Source organism: Garra rufa, chromosome 1 (genome assembly GCF_049309525.1).
Source record: "Garra rufa chromosome 1, GarRuf1.0, whole genome shotgun sequence".
NCBI lineage: Eukaryota > Metazoa > Chordata > Actinopteri > Cypriniformes > Cyprinidae > Garra > Garra rufa.
The window spans coordinates 39,940,164-39,963,789 of record NC_133361.1 but is presented as its reverse complement, the minus strand read 5'-3'; the positions used below and the strand labels follow the sequence as shown (position 1 = coordinate 39,963,789).

Below are 23,626 nucleotides of genomic sequence, written 5' to 3'. Positions count from 1 at the left end.
GTACAGTATATAACAGTATTAATGTGACTTAAGGTATATTTTTTTTATGTGAAATATAAATTCATACTTGCATTTATGCAGTTAGCAGATTTTAACCAATCCAACTTACAGTGGAGAAACAAAATACATTTTTGTCAACAGTATTAATTGTATACATAAATTGCACCTTTAGGCTAAAGAGCAAAATTAACCATTTTGTAATTGCCTGAACAAAAGCTTGTGATGAGTAAATGTGATTTACCAGCCAAAGAAATACTAAGATAAACATTGTATTTGTGACCCTGGACCATAAAACCAGTCATAAGGGTCGTTGTTGTTTTTTTAATTGAGATTTGTACATCATCTGAAAGCTGAATAAACAAGGATAGGACAATATTTGGCTGAGATACAACTTGAAAATCTGGAATCTGAGGATGCAAAAATCTAGATATTGAAAATCACCTTCAAAGTTGTTCGAATGAAGTTTTTAGCAATGCATATTACTATTCAAAAATTAGGTTTTGATACATTTACGCTAGGACATTTACAAAATATCTTCATGGAACATTTTTTTTACTTAATATCCTAATGATATTTGGCATAAAATCAATAATTTTGACCCATACAATGTATTTTTGCCTATTGCTATAAATATACCCATGCTACTTAAGACTGGTTTTGTGGTCCCGGGTCACATTTGTTTGATCAAGTGACTGTAAGTTTAACTGGACAATGGCCTTTGACATTAAGCATTTTCTCATATTTTTAAGTCCATTTATTTTACTGTCCAAACTGTCCACGTTTGCATATTGTTAGTTTTTAGCTTGTAAGCTTTTTTTGGCCTCTTTTTACGAACGAACCAATGAGTTTCTAAAAGTAAGTGCCTTTTACTGTCACATTAAAGACAAGTAATATAAATAGACATCAAGTCCCCTAAAAAAGTTGAAAACAAGTTTATTTAGAGGTGCTTTGATACATAGTTTTGATTTCTGTTACAGTGGTGTGTTAAATTTCAAATGCTGTTTTTGATTTTTAAATGCCAGTCTAAATAATGTCATCTTTTAAAATCTGAATTTTTTTCTAAGATTTGAATACTCTCAAGATTACCCATTGCGTTCATGTTTTAGGCCACATCTGAAACCTCATAAAAGCTCACTGAGATGATACATATGGAACAGACATGATAAGTTTTCATGCAATCTTCTTGCAGGATCATTATATTCAGGAAAATATCCTAGCATTCACTGGCGCCAGGTTGCTATCAAAAATGCAACTGCCCTCTTGTTTTGCTGCAGGACAGCAGTCACGTAAATGTTCTATCATTTTTGCGGGACTGTTATATGAAGAGTACAAAGTGACATACTGTATCTGTAGTAAGTGTTAAAGTGAAAAGCACATAACAGGCACAAAACCGGTAAAAACCTAAATATCTATTGGTACATGCGTATATATGCGTCACATGACTAAACATGTGTCATTGCTTTCAAAAGCCACCGTTTTCACAGTCCAACACACTAAAACAACATTTTCTAATTTACTTCGGAGAGTGTTTTCAAAAATCTCGGTTGCACTTTATTTTTACAGTACACTATTAAAAATAAAGGTGCTTTAATAGGCTCTTCACAGCGATGCCATAAAAGAACCATTTTTGGTTCCACAAAGAACCATTCAGTCAAAGGTTCTTTAAAGAACCATCTCTTTCTTACCTTTTTATAATCTGAAGAACCTTCGTTCACCACAAAGAAACTTTTGTGAAACAGAAAGGTTCGTCAGATGTAAAAGGTTCTTTAAACAAAACCATTTAAACAAAAAAGGTTCTTCTACGGCATCATGAAGCACCTTTGTTTTTAGAAGTGTACGTGTACTTACATGTAATTACGGTGTACTTACAGTGTACGGTGTACAGTGTACAGTGTACTTACAGTGTACAGTTAGGTTTAGGAGTAGGTTCAGGGTTATTACCTAGTAATTACCTAGTTAATGAATTACTATAAGTACATAGTATGTACATGAGTAACAGGACTGTACAATAAATCTCTATTTTGTCTCAGTGTGGAAGCAAGACGGAGAGAAAAAGATGCGTTTTCAAATGAAAATGTATTAGTATGGACAATGCCTTAATGATAGTTTCTGTTGCATATTGCTTGACATAGCAATAAGGTTTCATCGTTTTCTGAAACAACATATTCAGTTCACATTATATGCTGTGATATATAGTCAATGAGGTGTATAATGGCAATTTTGAATGAACAATTATAACAATTTAACAATGATTTTTTTAAAAGTACGCAGCTTTTTATTGTCACAAATACAGACAGATGCTTTTTAAACTATTTTTGACAACCGGGTCTCATGATGAAAATGTACAGATCACTGCAGTTTCCAACAGAAATGTAGCGAGCGCTTGTAATTGTTTTTCATACACGGGTATGTGTGTACAAAATGTAGACTTTCTGTTCATACTATCGGATAGGTTATAGCGCCACTCAACGGACATTTCAAGTCAGAACTGCAGTGAAATACTAAACCAACATCACATAAAATGTGGTTAATACGGCTGCGGCTGGAAACGTACAATAAATTCAATTTTCGACCTATTACACTGTGTTTTATTAACATCTACACCTACCTCAACCCTAAACCTACCTCTTACAATAATGCAAAAATAGTTATTATTGTACAGTACATCTGTATACCATCTAGCCTTTACCATAAAACATACCATATGTACATTCATCTGTTCCGGGTAAAAAAAAAACTACAGTTTTATCGCCATTCCGTGGACATTTCTGTTGGAAACTGCAGTGATATGTACTTATTGTTATGTATTTTGCATCTTGCGGAAAAGTTCCCTCAGGTGCATTTTCGCCATGAGACCAGGTTGACGTAGTTTTGATATTGCTAATTTATCGTACTAATATCGTACTAATTTTGTATTGCTTAACTAAACGATTGAATGCATTAAAATCATCATTTAAGGTGCGAATATCTTGATATGGAAAAAGTAGACACACTTTTACCTGTGTTTTACACAAGGTCTAAGTTTTTTACCGTCCTGCTAAGTAAATGTTGCACAGCTGCTGGCCATGTTGTATCTGCCACCAGCAAGGTGTTGTGATAATGGTGGAGGTGACCCTGCGTGACAGAGGTGACTGCTTTTCTGTGTTCCGCGCTCCGTAATGATTCCTAACATGTCTTCACCTGTGTGTGTGTGCTTTTGTATTTTCTATGTGTGATCCACTAATATTCTTGTCCATATGTGCAGTTGCATCAGGCAGATGCTGCAGTGCACAGGCATATAGCAGATTAGGTTAGCGCAGGATTTCTCTCTTTCATTCTCTCGCTCTTACACACGCCGCTGCTGGATATGAATAGAACAGACCTGGGGTGCAGGGAGCAACAACAGGCAGAAACATGAGCGCTGTATGGGGAGAACAGCAGGGCCTCAGTTTTCCCATGCCAAACCTTAGAGACCTACACTTTCACCTCTCATCTAAAGAGGGCGCTGTTTTGTATGAACCCTGCCGTAGAAACGTCCTCTGCATTCCCAGTATCTAGTTCCACTCCGTCTTTTCCTCTCTCTGTGCGATTCTCTAATAATATCTCTGCAGTTAATGCAGAATTTGTGGCTTGCGGCAACATGTACGCTTATGCTGGACACTTTCTAGTCGCTGCCGAAACCAAGCAGAAACAGACAACTGCTATGTGACCTGAGGGAGCGTATGGACCATTACACTCAGTGATTATATTCACACTTACATGCTATTTACTATATGGCGCACAAGAAAACAGATTCAGTTTTAAGTCAAACAGATGTTTGAGATCATAAAAGCCTATTTTACTCATCGAAGAACAGGCTCTTCATGAAAATTCAAGTAAAGATTTCTTTGAATGTAAAGTATCTGCTATTGTTTGTGTTAAATGAACTAACAGTGTATAAATAATTTCAATGCTACAGTTTTAATGTATGAAGATTATATATTTTGATCATTTCATATTTATACACGGTGTACAAGGTGTTGAATGTTTCCTACAGAACCTGATTAAGTCAGTTTTACTGTCTCTCTCTTCTCTTGCAAATGCTTTTCTTTGTTTACTGTGTGGGGTAGTAAGGTACATAGCAGTATATAGAATTTTTTTTGGAATATGATTGGCCCATTTCCATGTTAAAAATGCAACAGCTTTTTAAGGCTACTGCCATAAATAGAGGGGTCATTCTTCAATTGGGTGGCAAATGAGAGGTAGAATTTGTAAAAATGCTTGCTTGATTTTGTTTAAATAAAATTTATTGGCACACATTTATAATTAGTTTAATATGATATATCTATTAAAATTTAAGCTTAATTTAGATTTTTAAAAAAATGTAATCAAACACTGGTGACACAACCACTTATATCTATGGTGTTACCATATGGAAGTAAAATACTGACAAATGTTTTTGAAGCAAAATAGGGTGCTGTATAGCACTAACTGAAATAAAATGCATCGTATTAACAGTGCTTGCATTTTAAGGTTGTGCAATTCAACATGGGTGGATATTTAGGCTGTGAATTTTTCACGTGGAAACATAAAATTTCATTCGTAAAATTTTCAATGTTAATAATACAGATTATTTTAAAATACAACTTTCACAATTGCATTGTTTACAATTTCAATATTAAATATTCATATTATTTTAAAATACAAATTTAACAATTGCAGTGTTCAAAATTTCAATACTAAATAATTTCAACACAACCTTTGATACTTCACAGGACATTTCGGTGCGTATTATTTCGCTTCCAAAAATTCAGCGATTCAAATTCGCCAAGCAATTCGATGCTACACATCCGGGTATGGCAGGAAGAGCAATTGAGCATCGATACAAAATCGACGCCTGTTGCTTTCCGCTTCACCAGCAGGTGGTGAAAGCGAGTCTTGCTGAGACCATTGCGGTCCGTGTACGTTTTATTCATATGAAATATGCAGAAATTATATATATATATATATATATATATATATATATATATATATTTTTTTTTTTTTTTTTACTAATTCTGTTCACAGAAATATTTGTTTGTTTAGTTAAATGTTTAATTTTGCGGTATGGTTTTTAATCTGGTAGCCTGCTGTACCCAGTCAGCTCAAAGGAGAACAGATCAATGTTCAGTCAAGTGTTTCTTTTAGACATTATGCTCAGTTTTGGATAAGCGATGGTAAGTGCAAATACTGTAATGCAAATAGGCTGAATACGAGGGTGGAGAATTGAATTTTACTGTACTATTATAGCCACGGGAACGTTTCATTTTGCCAGCTTTGCCAGTTATTATAAATGTGGACAGTGTATATGCTGAAGTAAAATGTTGGTATCAGTTATATAATAAGTAACGCTTAGGCTTGAAAAGTCGGTGTTTCACGGTGCTCGGCCATCCACCAACCTAGGCTACTTGCTCACGTCCCACCTTTCGTTTTTTGTAAAAATTGTATAATGAAATAATTTTTATAGAAATAATATCAATGTAGTTAAGCGGAACAACAGACAATCGTCCGCTTCAGGACGATACAGCGCACGAGACGAGTGATCCTGCGAGATGATTGACACGACGATTAAGATAGATAGATAGATAGATAGATAGATAGATAGATAGATAGATAGATAGATAGATAGATAGATAGATAGATAGATAAAGTGTAAAATAGAAGGTTTTTTTTTTTTTCGTTTAAACTGTCTTTTTTAACTCTAGCCTAATATTTTATTTCCCTGGGCCCACCCAGTAAGCAATCGGTGGATGGCCGAACACCGTGAAACACCGATTCTGCACAAGCCTATCTAGCTGTCAACATTTTAATTAAGCATCTAGGCTGAGCACATTTAACCCAAATCTCAGCTAAATAAAACGTTTCTGTGGCTATATTGTTATATGTATATTACCTACAGGCACCTATATTTTCTTCTTAATTAACAAAAGTTCACTTTGCGCTGGTTTTTGCCTCCTCTATGGTCCTGTCAATCATCTCGCTGGATCGCTCGTCTGGCGAGCTGTTGCTCGTGCTGTATGGAACACCGTGAAAAGCGACTTTTTAAAGTGTTATTTTTATCTAGCTGATGTCAACATTTTACTTGAGCATCTGTGCACACTTATAATAACTTAAATCCTGGCAAAATGAAACGTTCTTGTGGCTATGATATACAGTGCATACAGTACAAATATAATTTCCCACCCTGGGTAACCTTCAGTCGATTTGCATTACAGTATTTGCACTTACCATCGCTTGTCTAAAACTGAGTATAATGTCTAAAAGATACTCAGATTTAAAAAAAAAATAAACATGCTGGAAGCAGATTAATATTTATGAAATAAATATTTCTGTGAAAAGAGTTAGAGAAGAAAGCCTAGTCAGAGGACTATCGTCTTGTTGATCTCCTTTTAATAGAAACAGCCATGTATGCGATCGTAAAAAAAAATCAAGAAATAACGCGACACAAGATGTAAATTATTTTAAAGCCTTTTCTAATTGCTTTTCCAATTTTTTTTAACCGTCTTAGTTATATTATATTTTGATGTAATAAATGTTATTGCACTTGTATGTTTGTTGTTTTAAAGATTGCAAAATAATTAAAATAAATAAACAACGATCTTTTATTTTGTTGAACGAACAATGGATGGGGTCTCTATGGCTCTGGATGGAGTCACCGGTTTTTCGTTTTCTGAGCAAATGAAAAAACGAATAAAGGAGCCGTTTTCTTATTTCTGCTTATTTCATTTCAAATTAAAAATCAAATGAATAAAACGTACACGGCCCGCAATGGTCTCAGCAAGACTCACTTTCACCACCTGCTGGTGAAGCGGAAAGCAACAGGCGTCGATTTTGTATCGATGCTCAATTGCTCTTCCTGCCATACCCGGATGTGTAGCATCAAATTGCTTGGCGAATTTGAATCGCTGAATTTTTGGAAGCGAAATAATACGCACCGAAATGTCCTGTGAAGTATCAAAGGTTGTATTGAAATTATTTAGTATTGAAATTTTGAACACTGCAATTGTTAAATTTGTATTTTAAAATAATATGAATATTTAATATTGAAATTGTAAACAATGCAATTGTGAAAGTTGTATTTTAAAATAATCTGTATTATTAACATTGAAAATTTTACGAATGAAATTTTATGTTTCCACTTGAAAAATTCACAGCCTAAATATCCACCCATGTTGAATTGCACAACCTTAAAATGCAAGCACTGTTAATACGATGCATTTTATTTCAGTTAGTGCTATACAGCACCCTGTTTTGCTTCAAAAACATTTGTCAGTATTTTACTTCCATATTACCAAGAAAGACAGTAACTCCACAGACAAATTAGTCTAAATCCAGACATTTCTAAAATGGAGGCTGCCATCATGATGATTTCAATATCAAGGGACATTTTGGAAAGTTTGTATTTATTAAAAGTTTGATTAAAATATGTCAGATCTGCAAGTTATCAAAATAAAACCACAGACACAAATAACGTGTGACACATGAAATTGTCAGAAATTTAGCTAATTAGCTAGATCAACCAGCACCTTTTTACACCGAAAGTAGTCCAAATCGTTTTCTCACTTTTCTTAAAGGATAACTATTGCCAAAATGCAACCTGGGCTGTTTTTTTTTTTACTGTAAATGAGACAAACTTATATCTAAAAGCATAATTACGACAAACGAGTCGTTTTTGAGATTGACCGTGATTTCGTTTTGTGGTCAGTGGCCGGTGAATGGGAGTACTAGGGGCATACATTTGAGCACATCAAAATCGATATTTTTATAACACTAAGAAGGCTCGACACAACATGAAACTTTGCTCGAAGTATCGCCTGGGTCTCTACACATGAACTCGAGCATTGAGAACATTGTTCGAGTACACACAGTTTACTAAAAAGAAAGGTTTTGAATAACTCACTTTCACTGTTTGTGTTTCCGCTCACGCCCGTCTTGCCAGTCAAGAGGTGTCGATCTCCGAATGCGAGGATGGATAGCTCCTAAAGCATATTTCCATATAAATGCACGGCTAGTTCATTGTTTTGTCACAAGTGAAAAACAATATTAACCTTCTAGTTGTAAAAAGAGCCTCATATAAGCCTAATATTTCGTCTTATGGAGTCCATTCATTTGGAGATCGACACTTCTTGACTGGCAACACGGCTGCGAGCGGAAACCCAAACAGTGTAAGTGAGTTGTTCAAAACCTTTCTTTTTAGTAAACTCCGTGTACACAAACAATGTTCTCAATGCTGGAGTTCATGTGTAGAGACCCGGGCGATACTTCGAGCAAAGTGTCATGGTGTGTCGAGCCTTCTTAGTGTTGGAAAAATATCGATTTTGATGCGCTCAAATTTATGCCCCTAGTACTCCCATTCACCGGCCATTGACCACAAAACGAAATCAAGGTCAATCTCAAAAACGACTCGTTTGTCGTAATTATGCTTTTAGATATAAGTTTGTCTCGTTTACCGTAAAAAAAAAAAAAAAAAAAAACAGCCCAGGTTACATTTTGGCAACAGTTATCCTTTAAAGGGGTGGCATCCATTGTTGTAACACTTTTTTAGAAATAACAAAATATGTATTTTTTTTAAACAATTTAATCAAAATGTACATGCTAAATAAAATCTATATTCACAATACAACCACTTTATTTGTGTTAAAAATTTTATATTGCTGCAAATACATTCCATTATACCTCTCTGAGATATGGTGGGAACATGTATATTTTGTTACAAATTACTCAATTAAATATGTATTTTAAAACAAAAATGTATCTGTTAACAGGGCACAAATTGTGTTTACCCATTCAGAAAACAAATGTGCAAACATTTTATGATTTATTGGTGTTTAAAGTTTATTTCAACTGTTGTAAAGTAGAGGGACACCACTTGCCACCACGAATAAAGAATGACCCAGAGTCTTCATCTTCTTTTCTTTAGGGGTGAAACATTAAGTAGTCACCCTAGCTAACAAAAATGTGTTTTAAGAACATCTTTCTATTGTTCCATTAAGTTATGTAAACCTTATTTCTGAATGTTCAATATCAGTTTTTTTTTAAATGTTTAAAAAAGTTTTTCTGGGTTACACAAAGATGAAGAGAACATTCCATTTTATCATTTTGCAAACATTATGGGAACTTAAGTAGTAACTTTTAAACAGTAGTAACAGTAGTAACATTTAAAACATGTTGGACGAACTTCCAACTGAAATATTTACGTAGTGTTTTTGCGCTAACATTTTAAGAACATTATTAAAGACTAGATTCTTAAAGACTAGAACTTTGAACCAACGACCTATTAAAGGACTAGTTCACCCAAAAATGAAAATTACCCCATGATTTACTCACTATCAAGTCATTCTAGATGTATATGACTTTATTCTTTTAGACAAATACAACTGGAGGTATATTAAAAATGCACTGGCTCTTCCAAGATTTATAATGGCAGAGAATGGCTGTTGAGATTTGGAGACCCAAAAAAGTGCATCCATCCATCATAAAAAAGTGCTCCTCATGGCTACATAGGCCTTCTGAAGTGAATCGATGCATTTGTGTAAGAAAAATATCCATATTTCAAACCTTATAAACCGTAATCTCCAGCTTTCACTACCCATCATATGCACATTCATGAGAGAGTGGCATTCCAGCAGATGACGTAAGATGTAGCGTAGCTCCAGTGCGAAGTGACAAACGTGGAAGCGCAGAGGAAAGAGCAAAACAAAACAAATTAGAAGTACCAAACGTGAATTTGTAAAAAAAAAAAAAAAGAGTGAAAAAAGAATTTCGATATAAACCAAGAGAATACTGGTTTTCCTTTGCCTGAAACAAAACTTAGCTCTCAGTAGACTAGAGTATTGTAACCACGAATGAGCATACGACAGTTAGCAGAAGCTAGAGATTATGGTTTTTGAAGTTATAAATATGGATATTCTTCAAATCTTCTAACCCCTTGAGGTGTGTGGAGTATTTTTATGATGGATGGATGCACATTATTGGACTTCAAAATCTCAACACCCATTCACCATCATTATAACGCTTGGAAGAGCCAGGACATTTTTTTATATAATTATATAATACACCTAGGACGGTTTGAGGGTGAATAAATCATAGGGTAATTTTAATTTTGGGGTGAATATCCCTTTAAAGTTAATGGAAGAACGTTTGTTTGTAACGAACACTGATTGTTTCCCGTTAGCTTGGGACTGTGCAGAATTGCTTATTTCTTAAAAATACACAATGGGACTTGCATCCAAGTGCAGTAAACCTAAAATAGCAGTGTTGACTAAAAATTGAACAATGACATTATTTTTATGGCTGCTAGAGCAGTCATTTGTATACAATGTAGAGAAAAAGCAGTTGAGCTGACTCAATAATGTGTGGTACATTTGGGATCTGAATTCTGCTTTTCATTTTTCCCATTGTGTACATGATGAAGGCAAGTTATTTTTCCGCTTGTTCTCCTTTCTGAATTAACATTCCTGTGCAGCCCTGTTCTGATCTATTCCTGATGAATTCTGATGTACTCACTCTCTCTCTTCCTGTCCTGCTTCTGCTAGTTTCTTTCTCTCACACACTCTTTCTTTTTTCCTGTCTTAGTATCACTCTCTCTGTGGCATAGTTAGGTCATGTATGCATCAGCGGGCTCTGATTAGTATGGACCTGTCTGTAGGGCATTATATATCCCAGTTAATTGATGCTAATAGTGTGTTGTAATCTTCTGTTGGAAATGCTGCTTCTTTTTCTCTTAATCCTACTGTACTTCTCTGCACTCTTCCATTTTGCTTGCTCTTCCCTATTCAACTGTTTGTTAATTATTTTAAACCTTTGACCAATAAACACTCTTTGGTCCTTCTCTCACTTTTTTGCTTACTCCTTAGACAATCTTACTATGTATGTTACCATTTTAGATTGTTCTTTTTTTTCTGACGTATACTGTACCATTTTAGAAGCAAAACACATGCAGCTGGGTGTTTCTTTGGCTTTGTGGAAAGTAGGTTTGAATTTAATTTTTAGTACTAACAATAGCATTTTAATATACACTCTGAGGTGGAAATGGTGGAGGTGGGATGGATATTTTAAGAGCATTTTTAGAGTAAAATTATAGACTCATTTGTCTTTCTAAGGTTTAGTTCATAACTAGCATTTTATGTATCCAAATTTACATAATCAAGCAATATGTTTGCCCTTTTTACTTTATTTACCTTAATTTGTCTTTATTTTTGTCATGGCTGGATGATTAAACAGGCTACACTATAGAAAACTTTATTGGATACAAAGTTGTTGGTCGTAGGTTGACGCCACAAAAGAAGAACTGTAGTAATTTGTGTAAAGAAAATATGAATATTGAAATGGTTTGTGCTCTTGTACTCTTTGTATAGATTATCATAGTTTTTTGTGTCAGATTTGCATTGTTAAAATTGAAAATCTGCTTCTGGGACAATAGTAAAACATAAAATCTATACAAAAAACAAGCAAAGAAACTTCATTTGTGACCCTGTACCACAAAACCAGTCATAAGGGTCATAAAGATTTATGCAGTATGAAAGCTAAATAAATAAACTTTCAATTGATGGAATGGGCAATATTTGGCTGATTTGAAAATCTGCAATCTGAGGGTGCAAAAAAATCTAAATATTGAGAAAATTGCCTTGTCCAAAAGTTCTTAGCAATCCAAATTACTAATCAGAAATTAAGTTTTGATATATTTACAGTAGGAAACTTACAAAATGTCTTCATGGAACATGATCTTTACTTAATATCCTATTGATTTTAGCATAAAAGAAAAATCGATCATTTTGACCCATACAATGTATTTTTGGCTGTTGCTTAAGAATAAATTTGTGGTCCAGGGTCACATTTATGGAAATTACGCTGAGTATTCCTTTTGCCTTAGAGGTCAAGCATTTGACTAATGCTAAGTGTGTTTACTATTGATTTTTGCACCTGTATTCATTATTCATGATGAAAGAAGACATGACCAGAGGACTGGACAGGGAAGAGAGATACAGAAAACAAAGAGAGTATGGCAACATGATTAGGGTAAAAATGGGAGTCCTGCAAACCGTGATGTGAGACAGTGTGGTCTGTGTAATATTTATGGTGTACTCACAGTGCTAATAAAAATTAGGTCACTCCATGTCTAATGAAAGATGTGGACAGAGGAAAGAACAGAAAGATGAAGAAGACGAGTGAAGATACAGAAATGGCCGGGATTTTCTCCTGAGAGATCAGAGAAGATCAGAACGTTCTGTAGATGCATATTTAAGTGAGCGGTGGAGGCATGTGAAAGATAGTATAGTGTTCTGCTTCTTAAAACTACGACATCTGCCACGTCTATTGTATCCACTTCCCATCTCCTCTCCAGTCATCTGCTCTTTAAACTTGTGCGCTTGCGGCCAGATTGCTCCTTTTACTAGAGACTCTGCCTTCTGTTTCCAATACTCCAGACAAATCTAGACCTCTATTTTTAGCCCACAGCCTATGTATATTCATAAACACCAACTGTAGATGATTTATTAATGATAGAAAAAAATGATTAAGCTGTGGAAGAGGACCATTCCCATTCATTTCAGTGGTTACTTCTTATCTGTGCTGCAGTGTTGGTGCAGCAACATAAGGCAAGACGTGCTGTGCTCCAGTGTTTGTGGTTGATATACAGTGTGGGCCAAAAGTCTGAGACCACTTTCACTACGACTCAGCACAGATTACAGGAAATTAGTTGTGCATCCTGAAAATGTAACGGTGAGTTAAGTTGTGAACATAATGGTGCTAAAGGTCATTTAATATATGCATAGTTCTCAAATGCTTTCTTCATTTTTCACCTGACATCAGAGCCACTCAGGATGCAGTGGATTAGTTTTGTTTTGATGGTAATGCTGCACCAAATACACACACACACACACATGCACAAAAAACAGAAGAGAAGGGCGGAGTAAGCAGTAGCTCATTATCATTTAAAGAGCCATGCACCAAAACGGCTCGCTGTGAACAGAGCTGTTTTGACAAGCTAAAAAGGGTGCTGTTTTACACGAACATTGAACATTTGAATTTTAACCAGAGTATGTTGCAGACATTGCAGAATCATACTAACTTGTGGGAAATGGGCATCTGATGTTCCCTTTAAGTTTAAAATAAGTTTTCTTGAGTGAAAATGTGTTTTGTGTAAACTGAACATAAAACAGCTGATGTAGCAACCCCCCCATTATTAGGTCACTATTCAAATGTACAAATTGTAACACTGACCATATTCATATTCAAGGTCTCTGTAACAAGTGATGGTACAATAACGTGTTGAGGGTTTTAACTTACGCAGTAAACTGAGTGTGGCCGCCATTGAAAGTGTGCTTTCCTCCATTAGAATCAACATGTATATTACATAACTAGTAGGTTTTGAATATTAGGAATTAAGAACTAATACATTGACTCAGTGTGAGCAATGACACTATGCAGCACACGCGCACACACCACTGGTGTGAGAACAATGTTCAGAGGGATCTGAGACCAAAGCTTTGACCTTTCCTGCTTCAGAGAATGTGCAGTTCTGTGTTTTGTACAGCGTTCTGCACAACACAACAAAATATTGTTGTTTTGTAAGACATGATGCATTGGTTTTTGATCTCATCAGGCCTCCTGATTTGCTAGAGTATGTTTTTTAGTATTTGCTCAGCAGTCAATTCCTCCAGAAATCTAGCAGGCGTGTCCCACAGAGCTGACACAGTGTCTCTGGGAAAAGCAACACTTAAATGCTCCTCTTGGAATAGCTCGCTTTACTTACTTACTCGACCGTTCTCAAGCCAAGTAATGCTGAAGGTTCTCCTGAGCTTTCTGGAACAGTTTCTGCAATTTTCTAAAAAAAGATGATGATTGTGCTAATCCTAAATGGACTGTGGGCTTTCACTTGGAGCGTACTCCTATATAAATGTACAAAAAAGAAAAGAAACGTACAGTTGATGATCTTATGCTATGTTTTATTTATGTAGTCTCATTGTAATTTCTGTAACTTGAAAAAGATTAATATATTAATTCTAAAGTATTAATACATATGGTAGCATTTTCAAGGGATAGTTCAAACAAAAATGAATATTCTGTCATTAATTACTTACCTTCATGTTGTTCCAAACCTGTAAGACATTTGTTCATATTCAAAACAAAAATTAAGATATTTTTAAACAAAAATAACGAATGTATTCAATGATTTCTTTTCTCCTGGGACAGTCCTCTGCCATTATCGAGAATACAATGATGCATGTGCATTTATTCTTCAGAAAGCTTTCAGATTTCATCAAAATATCTTAATTTGTGTTCAGAAGATGAACAAAGTAATTAATGACAGAATTTTCTATTTTCGGTAAACTATTCCTTTAAAAATCAATTTATTCATTTTTTAAAATGTAATACAGTAAAGAAATAATAAAGTAATAATGATAATATATTAAGAAAGACAGTATCAGATGCTTTATAGTAATAAAAATTCAAGGGTGAAATGTGCTTAATTATCCTAAAATTAGGATACGATGCATAATAATTAAATTATATATATATATATATATATATATATATATACATACATACACTCACCGGCCACTTTATTAGGTTCACCTGTCCAACTGCTCGTTAATGCAAATTTCTAATCAGCCAATCACATGGCAGCAACTCAATACATTTAGGCATGTAGACATGGTCAAGACGATCTGCTGCAGTTCAAACCGAGCATCAGAATGGGGAAGAAAGGTGATTTAAGTGACTTTGAACGTGGCATGGTTGTTGGTGCCAGACGGGCTGGTCTGAGTATTTCAGAAACTGCTGATCTACTGGGATTTTCACGCACAACCATCTCTAGGGTTTACAGAGAATGGTCCGAAAAAGAGAAAATATCCAGTGAACGGCAGTTCTGTGCGCGCAAATGCCTTGTTGATGCGAGAGGTCAGAGGAGAATGGCCAGACTGGTTCGAGCTGATAAAAAGGCAACAGTAACTCAAATAACCACTCGTTACAACCGAGGTATGCAGAAGAGCATCTTTGAACGCACAACACGTCGAACCTTGAGGCGGATGGGCTACACCAGTAGAAGACCTTGAAGACCTGTCAGCTAAGAACAGGAAACTGAGGCTACAATTCGCACAGGCTCACCAAAATTGGACAATAGAAGATTGGAAAAACATTGCCTGGTCTGATGAGTCTCAATTTCTGCTGCGACATTCAGATGGTAGGGTCAGAATTTGGCGTCAACAACATGAAAGCATGAATCCATCCTGCCTTGTATCAACGGTTCAGGCTGGTGGTGGTGGTGTAATGGTGTGGGGGATATTTTCTTGGCACGCTTTGGGCCCATTAGTACCAACTGAGCATCGTGATCGTGTCAACGCCACAGCCTACCTGAGTATTGTTGCTGACCATGTCCATCCCTTTATGACCACAGTGTACCCATCTTCTGATGGCTACTTCCAGCAGGATAACGCGCCATGTCATAAAGCGCGAATCATCTCAGACTGATTTCTTGAACATGACAATGAGTTCACTGTACTCAAATGGCCTCCACAGTCACCAGATCTCAATCCAATAGAGCACCTTTGGGATGTGGTGGAACGGGAGATTCACATCCTGGATGTGCAGCTGACAAATCTGCAGCAACTGCGTGATGCTATCATGTCAATATGGACCAAAATCTCTGAGGAATATTTCCAGTACCTTGTTGAATCTATGCCATGAAGAATTAAGGCATTTCTTAAGGCAAAAGGTGGTCCAACCCGGTATGAGTGGCCGATGAGTGTGTGTGTGTATATATATATATATATATATATATATATATATATATATATATATATATACAAAAATACATAAAGGCTGCTAATAGTTTTCTGTACAAAATATGTTTTTCTTTCTTTTTTTCTTGGTGTGTGAGAATCATGTGAAAGAATTCTTATAGTAGAGCGTATAGTTCATGGTGGTAGCTTCTTCATTCATTTTCTGACAAGCTGCTGAGCTCCAGCTTGAATCTGTTCCATCTATAAATTTCATTCAGAGAATGTGAACATTTATACCCACAGTCATACAGGGTGGCCGCGGATCCTTAAAAAGTCTTAAAAAGTCTTAAATTCCGTTGTCCTAAAATAAGGCCTTTAAATGTCTTAATTTGTCTTAAATCTAAATCCAAGGGTCTTAAATTTTTTACACTTTGAAAAGGAAAAGTTTATCGTTTTGAGGAGAATCTCCTGCGCACGTTCTAAATCTGTTCTGTTGCTAGACACGCGCTTGCTTGACAACGCCTCAGTGTTGCCAGATTTAGCGGGTTTCCGCCCAACTACACGCATTTGATTTGCAGATTAACTGTTAAGTTTAACCATCATAGAGTAAAAGTTTATAATTAGCACATGTTTTTACGTTGCCGCACACACCTGACGCGAGCACGCGCAGAGAGAGAGAGAGAGAGAGAGAGAGAGGCGCGCGGCGCGATTCACACAGATTGATTCCTCTTTAACTGCTATTTGAACGGAAACGTACATACCAAGTCATGTCTTAGGGGCCGTTCACATGAAGCGTCTTTTGCGCGCGCAAGTTCGTTATTTCAAATGGAGCCGCGCGGCTTGCGCGCGCATATTGGAAGCGACGCGGTCGCGACGCGCACGCGGTGCGACGCGCTCGTTTTTTCCAGGCGCGTCCGCGCCGCATCGAGATAAAAACATCTCAACTTTTCAGAATGCAGCAAGCGCACCGCAGCTTGGAGCTAGAGTGCGGCTGATGGTTGCTTAGAAACGGCAGACGCTTCCGGAGCGCAAGCGCCCGAGCGCTTTGTTGACAAGGAAGAAAGCGGCGCGCCTAGCGTTTTCCACGCGTTTTTAGGCGCGACATGTGAACGGCCCCTTAATACCCGTTTTGGTATTCTGTTTAACAGTCGTTTATGTCTTCAGTGAACCGAAACAGCTGAGAAAGAGATGCGTGCATTTGGCCTTAAAGAGACAGCGTCCTATAAATACCTGCAGTGAGAAACACTAGTTATTTTACAATTAATTATTAAATTTCCCCTCCTGAATACTAGTGTTATTGATTTTATTACTAACTTTATGTTGTATTCATTTACACTTGTCATTTGTGTAATTGTTCTTGTTTTGTTACTGAACTTTAGTTCAGATAGTAGTTTTTGCTGTGGATGAGAAGTAGCCTACCTAAAGTAAGCATTCAGTAATTAGGAAAAAACAAACTTTTTTTTTTTTCTGATCCGAAAAATGATCCGATCCATGACTCAAAATCCGTGTTTGTTACACTGTTACATTGGCTTCAAAGTGTGTGAGAGCCTTGACTTTGTCATGGAATAGAAAATAATTTCTTCTTCTGGAATAGTGTTTTCTGTTGAATATTCCCAAGAATAATCAGTTAAATAAAATAATAATTTAAAATATCTTCATAGTTTTGTGCTAGACTTTTGCGGGACTTTCAATTTGGTCTTAAATTTTGTTTGAAAATGGTATTAAAAAGTCTTAAAATGTCTTAAATTTAACTTGGTCAAACCTGTAGACACCCTGTCATATATATTGATGTAGGGCCCAGAAAAGTGCGAAATTCAATGATAAACCTAAATGATTGTCTTGATTAGTGTGCTAGAAAAAGTCATACTGGTCATAAAGGTTATACTGTACACTCAATCTAACGCAGAAAATCCATTCGCATTCTTCTATGGTTCTGATATTGTGTCTTATACACCTAAGTCTAAGGGAGGCTGGTTTTAGGACACAACATTTAGATGCATGCACACACCCTTCTTCATTTTTTGTCTGGTATGTTTCGGCATGTTTTTAGAACGTTTGACAGCATCGAATCAGCAGCCGCCATCTCCAGAGGTCATATTTCACGCAGCCTTTCTTACAGAAAAAGCTGGTCATGATGGGTACAAACATGTCCATAGCATCAGAGTATCTTGTAATGGAATACAGGAACAAGAGCAGAACTGTGGGCAGCAAACAGCCATTAGGAGCGTGTCCACACTCCCAGGAGTGGCATTAAGGCATTATGGTGAAGAGTTACTTCATTCCAGGAGAGTCTCTCCTGCTAGAGTCCTTATTCATCCTCTAAATCTTTAAACAGTGATGCTCTTAGACTTCGTTCCACAACTGTGGAGCCAGACTGCAGTGATACAAGAAAAACCCAATTCTGTTCTTGCATAAGCACTGAGGTTTTGTGTCTGTGAAATAAAGGGGCGTTCACAGTTTACAAAGAGTTGGCCAGTTTCAGTCACTTTAGTGATGTGAGTATGTTGAGTGTCTGCCAAAGTTGAGATTTAGTTGAGTTTAGCTTCTTGCAAATGAGTGGCGACTACCAGTTGGCTTGAAGACTGTTAGATACTGAATTCAGGTGTTGGAAAAATTAAGATTTAGATTGATTTTAATTGATCTTAATCCATCTTGTCCATGGTATGTTATAATATGTACTATGCAAATAATATTACATTTTGCAGCAACATTTTCCCACTTTCCTCTCCAGAATATTACAGAAAACTGATGTCTTGTCAAATTCAAATGATATCTCATTTTTACCACCAATGCATCCCTGTTGTGATCCGAGGGTTGAGAGTTTGGAGCTGACTTGTATCTGGAGCAGAACGTGTGGAGTAGTGGTGACATCGTGCGTGGTAGCGTGTCTGCTTGACACACAAACTGGTCCCTCATCAGGATTTTGAGGGCACGACAAGATGGGTTCGTTAAATTAGTTCATGCTAATCGGGTTGGGGAATTAGTTAATTCTCCCAGGATGCCTCAGTCCTTCATTTGACTGCTTCTTGTTCGTCATGGGAGGATTGACCTGACTACAGCTATTTGAGAGATGTCCTTAAAACTGTTTTTTTTTAGGTGTCTTAACTCAAATGGTTAAGTAAGTTTGTTTGTGTCTGTATCTTCATGTGTGTTTTTTTGTTTTGTTTTTTGGCCTCTGAAAGTGGTATATCTGTGCACCTTTCATACACTTTAAAAATGCTGGGGTAAATACAGCCCAGAGCTGGGTGAATATGGTCAAACCCAGCGATTAGGTTGTTTTGAACCAGTGGTTTGGTTAAATGTTTAACCCAAGTTTTATTTAAAAATGACATTTTTGAACCCAAAGTTGGTGGGAAACTAACATTTATTTATATGTTCAATAATAATGTATTAAAAAGTTGAATAATAATTAAATAATAAACCTTTTTGTAAATTGCTTATTAATACATGTTCACCTTTTGATTATTGCTGGTGCTTCCAGTAATTATGTTTCTGGTTCATTTTAAGCCACATAATATTTTTTATGCAATAGCTGAGTTAAATAAAACTACCCAGGAAAGTTTGGTTAAACATGTAACCCAACCGCTTGGTCAAAACAACCCAGTCGCTAGGTTTGCCCATATTTCACCCAGCGCTGGGCATTTTTTAGAGTGTAATTAGTTTGTTTGTATTATTTTTTAAATATAAACCTCTTTAAAATAAGATACATTTACTAATAGGATCTTATTGTGAAAATTTACCTTGTAATGTTTCATCGAAATATATTTAATTTATTTGAGAACAGCAGCCGCATCTCAAATCTATTCAACAACTGATGAATTCTTTTCTTTTCCCATAATTGACTCTATGCAAAGACCTGTCCCCCCTTCGCTACTGTTGCTACATCTGATAATCCGCTCTCACGCCACATGCCATGTTCTCATGCAGTGAAAATTACATCATGGAGCAAAGAGAAAACTGTCAACATGCCAACCGGCAAGACAGAGCAGGTTACTTTAAGTATGAAACAACGTCTCAGCTTTCAAATTTGGTAATATTGTTAAAAATGAAAAACAAATACCATTTTGTGGCTCTTTAATGTGTCGAGACAGGTCGCGTTAGTGCCTCAGTTCAAGCGGCGCGTGAACCGATAATCTCTTCCTCTTTACTAGTTATAGCGCAAAATAAACATGCATGAAGATTAGAAGATTTCTTGTTTTAACTGCGGAAAGACTTCAAGTTCATGTCCACTGTAATTAGGGCTGTTCAAATGGCTGAAAAACTAAATTCGAAATTTGAACTTAAATGTTACCAAAATTCAAATTATATTCAAATTTTAAATTCATAATTTCAGTTGGGGTGAAAAAATCTATTTGTGAAAAAAGTGCCTTATGATTAAAATAATATTTCTGAACCAATTATAATTAATTAAGTTGATTAAACAACTATAAACAAAACAGCATCATGTATGTATGTTTGAGCTTAATACAAAGGACTGAAAGCCAATCACACAGAGTACTTTTTACATTTAAAAACATGTGATTCAGTGGGATAGGGAAAAACCAGCCATAAAGTCTTAAGATATGTTTTTTCAAAGTTGAGCTTTCATTCATTTAACATGGGTTTCTAAACATGTGTCTATCTTGTGTTCTTTATGAACAACGCAACAGCGCCGCATCTAGTGGCTTCAAATGGATAGGCTAATAAAAACATTATAATCCAATGACGATTACATCGTCATCGCATCTCTTGCCCCACTGATAAGGCTTCCTCCTTAAAGCACACCTAAAATGAACATTTAAATTTGTATGTGGGTTTTAAATTTAAATTCAACATATATTCTAAATAAAATAAAAAATTGACAGCCCTACCTGAAGTTAATCTACTCTCCTGTCTAGTTTGTCGGGCAAAAATGTCAGATTCTATGTTATGATTGGTCAGATCGCCTGTCAATCAAAGTCCCTGTGAAGGGTCCACATCATGTACATCACAATACGGAAGAAAGTCTTCTTATCAGAGAATAAATATATATATTTTTTTCTATTAAATCTAACACAATTTAATGATATGTACTCAAAAAAGGTGAAGTACTTTCTTCTCTTTTTGCTTCTCATGTAAATGCATTTAGATTAAAAATACTGATTTATAATTGTTTTTGTAGTGTAAATGTCTGCCATGTCATTATGAAATGTGTGGGACATTTGGGCACCTTGCAGAAAAGCCACAGAGACCGAAAAAAATGATAACAGGGTAGGTGGACTGTCAGTGCAGAGGAGTCAGAAGACTAGAGACAGATATTGCTCTGCAAAAGGAATGGTTTACCCCAGTAAAGGGAGGAGGGGCAAGTGTGGACTGACAGAGAGGAGGGGGAGAACTGAGGAGCGGGGAGTGGGGAGAATAATGTGAGCACTGCAGAGGGGGAACGGCAGCAGAAGCACACACACACACGCACACACACTTTCAAATGAACGGCTGTAATGACGGCCTACATAAAAAAAATCATAGTATGGATGCTGGCACTGAGGTGGACTGAGTTAAACAGATTATATTGATTGCAGGTGATAGGAGAAGAGGCTGTGGGCTTTAACAAGAGACGTGCACTAGCCAATCAATGCACATCTATCTGCAGGAGAGCCAACATGACATCTCTGTTTTCAGAATGGTGACCACGCACAGCGCACACTGCTATAATTCACTGGCCCCTCCCTTCCCCTTTTCTCCCCCTTCCATTTGCTTATGCTCTCAGATTTTCTAAATATACCTTTTTTTCCTCTCCCTTTTTCCCCTTCCGTTACAGGTCTTTGTATACACGCCATCTCTTCTCATTTTTTTTTCTGCCTGCATCATCCATTCTCCTCGTCTTACTCACAGAGTCTGCTTTACCCCCATCTTCTCCCTCTGTGGTGTTTCCTCAGTGCAGCGTGTCAATGAGACTGCTGCATTCACACCATTCCCACTATTCTCAGAGCACTTCTGCTGTTTTGTTGTAGTATTTGGCGCCCTCTATCTGTAGTACATCTCCTTGTGATTGAATAAGACCTCTGCAGTGGTCCAAACTGCATTGCCTCTGAATGTTCAACTGCTTATTCTGTCATGTAGACTATTTATTTTTAAGGGTCTTTCCCTGTGCTTGTGTACCCGATACCAAAAGCTTGGGTTTAAGCACAGAAAGGAAAGACTGGCCATTTGCCATTTCATTTAGAAAATCTAGAGAAAAGGTTTTTTTCAGGCAAAAATCCTTTGTTGTATTGAGAGACCAAACAGGTTCTCCCTCTTAAATGTTTAAATTGAGTGTTGCATTTTAAGTCTGGTCTATAATAACATGTGTTGAATCATATTGATGCATTCACATAGATTATGATGCTTAAATTGTAAAGCCATTAAAATAACTATTATTGTTACATTACAATTTTACATAATAATGCAGGGGTGCACATATTTTTTTGACGATTTGGTTTGGTGCTCACACTGCACATAGTGTGACTTTAAAAAAGTAAAATAATTAATAGTAATTTTTAGTATAATAGTATCATTACAATTTATTTACTTAATTTTAAAATAAAATTTAAAAAAAGAAGTGTGATAATACTATTCTATGTTATTTATTTATAAATAAAAAATAAGTATTAAATAAAAATACAATTATTTTATAGTTCACTTAAAAAAACACAGTGCTAATATTTACTTTTTTCTTTCTATTTTCTTTATTTTTATATGAATTTTGAACATTTTCAAACCTAAAATCATTTTATTTTGGCGGGTTGCTGGCAAATGCACAGTTTTTATGCTATATTTATGCTTTTATTTCGAATAGAAATCTTATACAGTATTACAACTAGTCGATCTAAAACGGTTGTTGTGCATGAAGAGCTGTCAACCATGTTAGTATGCATATGAGCGGTCTGAGCTTACATTGTAAAAAAAAAATTCTGTAAAATTTACAGTAAAAAATGACAGCTGTGGTTGCTAGAATTTGGTATAGAATTTGGTAGCAACGTTTTAGGTTTTATGGTTTTATCTTAAACTTACATTTACATACTGTAATTTCATTAACTGATAAAATGTTAATATACCAACCTATAGAAGTACTGAAAGCTGTTTTGTACATTTGTAATACACTGATAACCACCAAAAGCAGGTGGTGATGAGAAAGTCACATGATGAAACAAAGCCCATCACAATCTATATAATATATAATCTAAAGCTATAAATATTAACTATTAACATACATAGAAGGTGCACAGTATCATTTGCACAAACACTAAACACCATCATGGTAACACACATGAAACTAAAATAATGCAATAAACATTAATTTAACAATTGCTGTAACATATAACCCTAGTGTACAAAACCGATCATAAAAAAATAAGAAACAGTTATTCTAACAAAAAACATGTAATGTAATGCAGGGAATTCTGGTAATGTCAATTTACGGTTATTCACTGTAAATTTTACATTCTTTTCACTTCTGAAAACGGTATACTACCATAAAATTGTACATTTTAAAATATATACAAATATATACGTCAAATATATACAGTTTTTCACTGTATATATTAGGGGAACTTACCGCTAACTATTTAACAGGCTTTTACTGTAGCATTTTTTACAGTCTTTTACTGTTACATTCACAGTCATTTTTACAGCATATTTATGCAGAGCATTTTTTATTTTGGTCGTGCATGCGCACTTGCACACCTCTTATGTGCACTATTAATGTGGGAGAAAGAATGAAACGGTTTTTTTTTAGAATTTCAGCTTCTCCAGGTTAGCTTTAGCTTGTAACATGTTTATTTTATTTTACAAAAAGTAAGCTGTGCTCCCAATTACATGCTTATACACTATTCTATGCCATTTGGTAATGTGAGTTGTGTGTTCATGGTGAAAATTCAACACGAAGAAGTACACTTCAAATACCTGGATGT

The 23,626-nt window shown here is 35.8% G+C and overlaps 1 protein-coding gene across 5 annotated transcripts in view; it reads left to right on the top strand.

The window, feature by feature from the left end:
* Positions 1-23,626, top strand: part of kcnc3a (potassium voltage-gated channel, Shaw-related subfamily, member 3a) — a 74,593-nt gene that overhangs the window by 17,346 nt on the left and 33,621 nt on the right. The gene's annotated exons all lie outside the window — the stretch shown is intronic.